This window comes from Bidens hawaiensis, unplaced genomic scaffold (assembly GCF_021521415.1).
Source record: "Bidens hawaiensis isolate Kalapana, Puna unplaced genomic scaffold, B.hawaiensis_p1.1 tig00012635_1, whole genome shotgun sequence".
In the NCBI taxonomy this organism is placed as follows: Eukaryota; Viridiplantae; Streptophyta; class Magnoliopsida; order Asterales; family Asteraceae; genus Bidens; species Bidens hawaiensis.
In genome coordinates this window covers 533,106-540,453 of record NW_027492041.1, presented here as the reverse complement: position 1 = coordinate 540,453, position 7,348 = coordinate 533,106, and the positions used below count along the sequence as shown (strand labels likewise).

Sequence of the window (7,348 nt, the reverse complement as noted above, 5' to 3'; positions counted from 1 at the left end):
AAGTTTGCCTAGTTTTCCTTAGTTTCATTGTTTACCCGTGTCCTTTAGATCTCTTCTAAACCACCCCGTGTACTTAGGTGCATCGAGATAGTAAAGCCGACGGGTTAGCTGTCTTTTAGGGTAATCAATCATAGTTAGTGAGCTGACGGTGAACCAATAGGCCAGTGTTTTTACATGATCTTTAGGATTTCTTCTTAGGTGACACCTTGAGAGTGATCAAGGATCCATTAGGTTTCCTAGGGTTTCATATCTTTAGATTTCTAGTTCCAGTAGCATTTTCCCGTAACCGATAAAAGCCTGAGTTGTCACAATTCTGATTCCTTGCCTTGGTAACCTTTGTTCTCATTTGAAGTTGCTAAAGTCTTATTCGGTAATTTAATTTTCTAGTTTAATATAGTTTAATTAGGTAATTAGTTTAATTAATTATTAGCTTTAAAAATAAAATAAATAAAATCCCAAAAATAATCATTTCTTAATTATTAATTTAATTAGCATTTAGAATCTAGTTTCGTTAATTTAATAAGTGTCTCTAGGGTTCGATATTCCCAGACTTTCCATAGCTAGACTACACCCGATAGGTTCACTTTCCCGTTGCTAGTGGTTTGGTTTAGGGTATTCTAGGTTTTTATTACTCGTTGTGCTTGGTCATTTGTTGCTAAATTTTTATATACTACTTTACGCACATCGGTGATGTGGAACATAAATGTTGTTTAATTGATCAACTCAACTGGACTCTTATGGGTCTATCATGGGCTAAAAGCTGGTAAATATATACAATGAATCCAACATAATGGGCTTATGTTTGTTGTTTTTGGTTGCTTGTATCATGTTTTGTGTTTTGTTTTTTATAGTTGAGATGGTTTAGTGTTTGATGTTTTTGTTTGTCTGTTTTTTTTCTTATCTGTAGGCTATGCTATGAATTTTTTATGATGATGTGTTTAGGTATATAATTTTCTTTTGAAAAATTTTTCATCTTGTGAATTAAATTTTCATAATTTTACATAACTTTCTTAGTCACTTCATGCAAGATTCAAGGAAACCTCTCTTAGAGACTCCGAGGCCCGTGCTTCGGTAGATTTTTTACTGTTGCTAGTGACATGAGAACTAGATGGTCTACTACAGGTTATGTGTTTATGGTGACATCTAGTGCTATCACTTGTTGTAGGAAACAACGACCAACCATTTCGTGGATGGCTTGTAAGAAATCGGGAAAATACTTTTATTTAAGTTTGTTTCATCAATTGTTCTTGTTTTAAGTGTTTGAGTCAGTTTATGCATTTTTCTTATTTAAGTATAAGTTGATGGGTATTATATTAACCCGGTTCTTAAACACGGTTCTGGTATTTTTATTAAGTACAATTTTTAGTCCAATTATATTCCGTCATGATTGATAAATTATTAGTGGGATGCCCGTAGCATGTTTTTTTATTGATAAAGAGCCCCTCCAATACACGTTCTCGACTATTTTTTTCTTTGGATCGGATTAAAAAACAAATATGATACATGGGGTTTAGTTATATCTGGACGACCCTGACCATCTCCTTCACTGAACATGAATTGTGCCATCCTAGGTACAGTTGTAGCGTGGTCGATGAACTCACGTGAAAAATGACAATCAGTGTGTGTCCGCTCTTTGTTAAGTTTCTTCCACGTCTCCATGATCAATTGTTTGATGTAACTTCTAGCTTCCTCTTCGGTAGCACCACTCTCATGCATGTAACACTGAATTGATTTTGGAACATCCCCTCTTGCCAAATTCATCCTTAAAGGAATAACAAAATGTGTAAGTATATATGCTAACTAATAAGATATACCGTGGATGTCCCCAAGTTTGAATAAATTACATTACACAAAATATGAATGATGTTATAAACCCATAGTATACAAGTATATGTGCTAACTAACAAGATGTCGTACCATGGATGTTCCCAAGTCATCAGCCAGTCTAAAATTTTGTGATGCGTAGTAAATGAGTTTCTCAAGTCTAGGCATGCATTGTAAGATTTCATTACTTGAACGAACTGGTATTAAAAAGTTAACATGCATGAGTACTAGTGGACCCGATATTGATATATACGCATTATCCAAGTATTCTTGTAGTGTTGGTATATATCCACTATTAAACCACCGTGCTTCAACTAGGCATGCCTTGCATAAATCTCCCCACTGCAATGTTACCATTAAAAAAAAAACATAATATCTAGATTTGCATCATACAAACCATTTTATAGATGAATATTGAAATGATTTACTTACTACTTTCTTAAGGTACGGAAGGCTGTGAAACCCTATGCTTGTCAACGTGTCATATGCAATCTCATTAATCGTGTTGTAGAAACCAAGGAAACATATCTTCATATACTCTGGGAGTTCCTCGATCGCATTAATATCCCATCTAGTAATTAAGCTTTTTTAATAGCTAATAACATGAATATTAAGTGAAGTAAAGTGTAATTGACCTAAGCATAACGTCAGTGAACTGTTCAAGTTCATCCAAAGTACCATACACATCGTATATATCATCAATAGTAGTAATCAAGGCAAAAACCTTTGTTAATGTTATCCTTCCATAGCTATGCTGAGGTAGATGGCCAAAACCAATAGTCCACAAGAAATGTTCCACCAACCGGTCTCTGCTAAAGCTAAGCTTCTTTTCCCATTTTGTAGATCTCCACCATCTATCATTATTAGTACATCAAAAGCCACGAGCTTTATTTTTTTTAATAGTAAAAAATAACGAGCTAAAAGGGTTTACATGAAAGAGAAAAAGATTTGAAGGTTTCTAGGTGATCAGCCATTTAGAATGGCTGATTTTAAAATAATGACAGGTTTTGTCAGATCTTGTCTGTGAGTTGGACTTTTATCTCGTGTTTCGCTGTTTTAAATGGCGGAAGTGATAAAGTTATCTTGCGTTCTGCTATTTCAAGTGGCGGATCCCACCACCATCTAATCCGCCACTTTAACTGATAGATCTTGTATATCGAAGCAACCTACCTTTTTTTAAACTTTTGAAAAACATCTGCCTTTTGAAATGGAAAATGTGAATCATACGTCGGTCATTTCAAATGACAAGTGTATGAATAGCGACTATTTTGACCGATTTTACGACTAACGCATATCCTTTTTGACCACTAGAAATGGCAAGTGTTAAATAATATTTATATGTATTTTAAATGTATAAAAGTATACAAATATTGTAATTATTGTTTGAAAATTCTTTTTTATTTTCGATAATAGTTATTTTTTATTTTATTTTTTGAATGGCTATTTTCGATAATACTTTTTGAATTATTTTTTATTATCTATAATAAAATAATTATCTGTATTTCTTTTTAAATGAAAATTTAGATCATTAACCGGTCACTGGTCCGCTCTCTCATCTCCATTCTCGAGAGTACCGGAGACCATTATTAGCAGGAAACACATCAAAGGTTAATATTTTTACGCTTTACATAGAATTATTATTAGTAATATTTAACATAAATAATATTTGTATTCAAGTTATAAATTTAAATTAATTATAAATATTATTTAACACTTGTCATTTAAAATGACAGATATGAATAGTAGTGGTCAAAAAAGACATGCGTTAGTCATCAAATTGGCTAGAAAAGTTATGATTCACACTTGCCATTTGAAATGATAGATGTATGATCAACACTTATCATTTCAAATGACAGCTGCCTTTCAAAGGTTTAAAAAAATATAGGGGTAGGCTACTTTAGTTTTTAGGGTGGTACATAGTCATCTAAAAGTAGTAAGTCATAGGAAAGTATCAATCGGACTCTACTATATCGTCGAACTCAAACTAGTAGCATTTAGTTTTTAGGTTTTCGCTTTTCAATATCTAGCTTTTATATGTTTTTGAATTTTTGTTCAGATCATCGTGTATATGTATTTATCCTTATGTTTTTTTTTCCGCCAAAGTGTCCTTTTACCTCAACATTGTGTCTTTTTTTCCCTGAAATTGTGATATATTACTTGGCATACGTTATATTTTTGCTCGACATTGCGTTAAAGTTTACGATTCGTTGTGATTTTGTACCCTCCCTAGATTTAGGAGACTGTGCGGAATAACTTAACCCTAGTTTTTAATATGAACTAATAAACTTCATGAAGGAAAACTAATACAAATGTACATCTTAAATTTGTGGGGAATTTTAATTTGCTTTGTTTAAGTTCTATTGTGAACACAAATTTATTATAGTGTAGTACCTTGAGGAACCTGATAACCGTGTTGTCTCGGTAATCGAAATCCAAGGGCTTTCAGGTTCAAAATCATGTCATCCCAGTGTTCATGAGTTTTGTAGTAACTGCCGTAAATCGTCTCCAGGAGACTACTTATTTCATCTTCGAAATGATACGATATTCCAAGTCTTTGCAAATCATCTACCATCTCTAGGGAGTCCAGTTGATTTCTGGTTTTGCGTATCATCATCTTCACGGCACCCTTTAATGCATCCGCTCTTGCCTTGTGATGTTCTTCCTAATTTGTTGAATATTAAACAAATTATGATATAACTACTAGAAATTAGGATAACAATAAGCAATTGGAAATAACACTGCAATCATACTTTGTATTCACTGGAAAGTGATTGAATATAATCAAAAGACCATAATGATGGCGCATAGTTTGCAGATCGTCTAGGGACGTGCTTTGCTGTGACAGCCATTACGGTGGATCGGGATGAAGATATTGGCTTGCGAATGTCGAATTGCCTAATTCTGTCATGATAATAACTTTTGTAACTAATAATTGAACAGGGAATGGACATTGAAGCCATGTTCAAAGAAGAGAGATGCTAAATAGTAATAAATTGTGTGTAAACAATTGTTATTATGCGGGTATATATAGAGGAAGATGTAAACTTACGCATTAATTGCACACATTAAATTATGTTATCATCCTATCTAAAATATAAAAATATATGTGGTGTGCAAGTTAATAAACTATTGGAAACATTACTACCCTCCCTAATTATGATATATCACATCATCTAAAAGATAAAAGTTTATGTAAAAATAACTTCTAATAAGGCTGAGGGGTGTGGGGGGCGCGAGAGGGGGCGCGAGTGAGGGCTCCAGCCAATAATATTGTGACGTGTGGCAGAGAGAGAAACTTGATAAGATGGGTGTTGGTTGTGGTGCTCGCGCCCCGGGCCCTGGTGTGGAGGGGCGCGAGAGGGGGCGCGAGCGGTTTTTTTTTATTTTTTTATAAATGTATTAAATAAACGTATTATTAAAAAAACTCATAAATTATTTAAAAAAACACACATTAATTAAAAAAACACATTAATATCTAAAAAAAAAATTAAAGTACTAAAAAAAAACATTATTCTTATTCTTCGGCTTGGTCTTCTTCGATCAACCTCTTCCGGATACGTTCCTTTTGTTTTTCCATCAGCATTTGGTCGACCGGATTTAGGTTACTGAAGTCTCTTGTAAGGAAGTCCAAATCTCTCATTCTTTTTTTTTTTCCTTTTTGTCATTAGAGACCACCTCCATGGTTTTGTTGAATTTATTGAGGGATTCAACAAGATCGGTGATGTTTACGGCTTCCCTCTCAGCCGGTTTTTCCCCCCTGGCGTCCCTTCCCAATGGCCGCCTCCTCGGCGGTGAAGACGTTTCCTCCCCCGCAACGTTTAGGTCGAATCCAACCCGGCAATCCGACCCGGCGGAAGTGCTATACGCTCCAGACGAACTAGTTTTAGTCCGTTTCGGCCTTACTTCCGCATCAAGGTCCGGCGCCACCAGCTCAACCCACTTAGAACACCTTCTCAACCTCTCCCACACCTTTACATCGTCCCACGTCTTCACCGTCCCATACCTCCGCAGGCACTCCTGCTTCCACTCTTCGACAGTGAAATTATAAACCGCCAAATCGTCACTGCCACTTGGTCTCATACGACCGGCGTTCCTGTTGAACAGATTAGTAAACAAGCCGACAAATTTTCTGATTTCGGTCCACCGACCCGAAATCATATCGGCGTTCCGCTCTGTACTCCCAACGAGCGAATAGAACGTCTCCCTAACCTTTGTCCAAAAGACCTTGCTCTTTTGGTAGTCCGCTGCAAAATGCATAAATAAATTTGTAAGTCATTTAACTTTTTTATTTAACTTTTTTATTAAAAATCATTTTTAAAAACGTTAAAACAATTACCGCAACGCCGATCCTCAGAAATGACTATCCAAGCCCGACACAGGGCTTCCTTCTCATCCGATGACCACGGAGTGGTTTTCCGTTTCGTCCTTCCAGTCGAAGCCGAACCCGACCCGTCCGTTGCAACTTGTTTTTTCCGGTGGACGCGTCTTCTTTGTCCCGCAGCTTCACCTTCTGGTTCTTGTGTCTCCGGAACAACAAAGTTAGGAGACGGTTGTATGTTGGATGGTTGAAAGCCGGATGATTGTTGCGACCCCGAATAAAACATCGGTTGGTCCGGTGCCGACCATAAATCGTCGTAACTGTAATCTGAATCTAGGTTTGGGTACCAATTTCCAGCCATGTTTTTAAAAAATGGTTTCGAAGATGGGGTGATTTTGGGTTTTGGGTGTGGTATGTGATATTGGTATGTGATATTGGTTTTGGGTGTGGTATGTGATATTGGTTTATATAGAGAAAAAAATTTTTTTTTTAATAAACATTATGAGCCCAACGGCTCTATTTACGCAACCCAAGGTTTCCCAGACGCTACCCCTCTTGCGCCTGCCTCTTTTTCCGCGCTCGCGCCCCTCTCGCGCCTCGGTGGTGTGGTGCTCGCGCCCCGGGGCGCGAGCGGATGGGCTCACGCGCCCCCTGTCGCGCTCCACACCCCTCAGCCTAACCGGAAACTTGAGACTCTAAAAACGTCTATAAAAGAAAAATTCATAAAATTGTCTATGTTGGACCAACACATTTAAAAAATAGCCTATTATATTCTCTAAGAATTTAAAAATGGCCTAAAAATTTCCCTTGGATCCGACGGAAATAAGAACTGATCTGACGGAATTCTTGGACCTTCAAAATCGTGTTGCGTGTCAACGAATTAATAGATCCACGGAATTCATTAAAAACCGTCGGATCCCACGGAATTTTTAATGGATCCGACGGAATTCTTCATCTTCTATCTCTCAACACCTAAACCTTCATAAGCAACTTCCATCTCCATCTTTCTTATTTTTTTCACAAAATCAAGTAAATTCATAGTAAAAATCACTTAATTTTCGTGGAAAACACAACCATAATGTTGAATTTCACTATTGAACTCAAAATCAAAGACCTCTGAATTGAATACATACGTTTCGACAAAAAAATTAAACAATCGGATCCGATGGAAGCATGAATTGAACTGTCACATCCGACTGCTAGTTA

The 7,348-nt window shown here is 36.4% G+C and overlaps 1 pseudogene; it reads right to left on the bottom strand.

Annotated features, from left to right (window-relative positions):
* Positions 1–1,461: 1,461 nt before the first annotated feature.
* LOC143541670 (R-linalool synthase QH1, chloroplastic-like) lies at positions 1,462–4,784 on the bottom strand (annotated as a pseudogene).
* Positions 4,785–7,348: the final 2,564 nt, after the last annotated feature.